The following is a 2,596-nucleotide window of genomic DNA, read 5'->3' on the forward strand; positions in this document are numbered from 1 at the left end:
AAAGTTCTTCAACATACTTAATGTTATCTCTTAAACCCTTTTGTTGAGACTGTACAATATATAGAAAGTGAGTTCTTTCTGTATTCATTTTATCCCGTATATTAAAACTTCATTTCAAGGTGTGAACTACACCTTAAATTTCCGTTTAGGAAATTACATAAGGTATTCTAGAATAGAATTGACCTTCGTTTTAATATCTTGGGAGGTTACAGCAATTGACTGGACAGGAAATACAACTATGTGTCTTTCCTTTTTTCTTTTATAGCTTTTCTATATAAGCTACATGTTTTGATATAAGTGAAGAGCCTTCACTTGATACTCACGGATTTTTCTTCTCTTCACAGGAGGATCACCCGAAGTGCGGGAGTGTGTTCTGTAATGTCCGCAGTAAAAACTTCTGTGGACATCAGTTTTGCAGGAGGCACGCAGCATGCGCAGCCTCCAGAGGTGATCTCCGGTATTGGGACCCTCAGGTTTGTACAGTATGCTCTAACCTGATAGCCAAGGCTTTTGACGACCCTAAGTCGACGAAGTCAAGGGATGCTGCCAGGGAAAAGTTACAGACCTAGGTGTGGGGTTTTCAGAAAAACACATCAGGCCCCTACCTTCCAAATGAGAAGATGAGAGCCTACCTTTTCCCTAAAGCATCGGCTGATGCAATCATCCCTCAGCCTCAGGTGGAGATACCAACTGCCCAGAATCTGGTAGATTCAGTAGTCTCGGCCGCCCTTCAAGACATCCAATTGGACGATAAGATGTCGGGGGTGTCGGATTCTACTGAGAGGGACCTTCTAGGAGAAGGTCAGGAGGAGGAGCTGTCCCAGGCTTCTCAAGTAGAAGAGGAAGAAATTGACGAGGTTTCGGTTACATCGGTTCCGGACCCAGAACCTGTTCCCTCTACATCGTCATCTATCCCAGATGAACTGGGAAGGACTATTTCTCCCATTGTTGAGATGATCCAAAAAATTCAAAGGAAGAATGATGAGAAGGAAGCTGCAATGAAACTGAAGATACACAGACTTGCAGCATCATGTGGGCCCCAGAAGCGGCTCAACGTGAAGGATCTTCCTTTGTGCTCGGACACCAATCCTTGGAGGTATGCCTAACACATGCCTATGACAATTGGGCAGATTGTGATTTCAGAAAAGTTAGGAACAATTCCCCTGGAAGAAGTGGAATTTTGGCCCAACAAAGATTCTTATCCAGACTGCTATGTCCGTCTTAGGAAGGAGCCAGCCTGAAAGGAGGAGACGGAGCCGAAGGAGGTCATAGTTTTTGACCATAGTAAAGCTCAGGCGTTACTAGCAAGCTCGATGAAAGGGAGGGGCTTCACTAACTCAAAGGTGCCAACCTTGAGTAAGAAGCTTCCCTCCTTTTTGGCCTCTCCTACCAGAGCCGTTATCTCTGACCCTGCCCTTGGACCAAGAAGACTGGAAGGACGTACACCGTACCTTCTCAGTCGGGAGGCTGGAAGCTCATATCGCTGAACGTCAGTTTGGTGAGGAACTTCCAAAACTGTCGGAGGTTTTCTTGCGTAGAGAGCAAGAGACGAAGGAAAGACTTGCAGCATCGATTTCATAGCAAACGACATTTGAAACGATGGCAAGAGACCCCAAGAACCAGGACATGTTCATGGTAGTGGCCAAAACCCATATGGCCACAGTTACGAAGGATCTCTGTAGCTTTATTAAAGATAGGAGAGCCTGTAGAGAGTTCGTGTTCGCCTCGGCTGCGGTAAGGCACGAACCGAGGAAACTGATCTACTCTCATATCTGGGGTAAAGTCCTCTTTTCCAATGAAGTGGTTAAAGAGGTAGTAGACAAGTCTGCCACGGAAAATAGGAACCTTCTCAAAATGTGGGGCTTGGATCTTAAGAGAAAGTCTTCTCCAGATGAGAGTCCCCAACCCAAGAAGAAGACAAGAAGGCCTAGGCCATCCTCTCGGCCGGCTAAACCCTACCGACAGCAACAACAACAACTTCCTGTGACTACGGTGCCTCAGATAGGTGCACAACCTCCAACCACGTACCAGCTGGTACCTCAATAAGTGGCGACACAGTCACCAGTTTTTAACCCAGCCTTTGAAAGGCAGACTTCTTCCTTTTGTTCGAAAGCTAGAGGAACAGCCAGAGGTTCTTCTAGACGCCCTTCAAGAGGAAGGGGATCCAGGGGAGGACGCTGTCAAGGAGGCAAGGCCTCAGGTCCACAACAGCAGGAGTGAGATACTTCCAGTAGGAGGGAGACTACAGCTATTTAGGGATTGCTGGACCTTCGATCCCTGGGCTCAGAGCCTAATAAAGAATGGACTAGGTTGGAGCTGGAGTAGTCCTCCACCTCAATTTCCTCAACTCTCCCAACACTCAACCCCCGTTCTGGAAGAATATGTCCGAAAGCTCTTAAACAAAAGAGTAATCCAAAAAGTTAAGTCCATAAAATTCCAAGGAAGGCTGTTTTGTGTTCCAAAGAAGGACTCAGAAAAACTCAGAGTCATTCTAGACTTGTCACCATTCAACAAGTTCATAGTGAACTACAAGTTCAGAATACTCACACTTCATCACATAAGGACCCTACTGCCCAAAAGGGCATATGCTGTCTCT

Source organism: Palaemon carinicauda, chromosome 4 (assembly GCF_036898095.1).
Source record: "Palaemon carinicauda isolate YSFRI2023 chromosome 4, ASM3689809v2, whole genome shotgun sequence".
Lineage (NCBI taxonomy): Eukaryota > Metazoa > Arthropoda > Malacostraca > Decapoda > Palaemonidae > Palaemon > Palaemon carinicauda.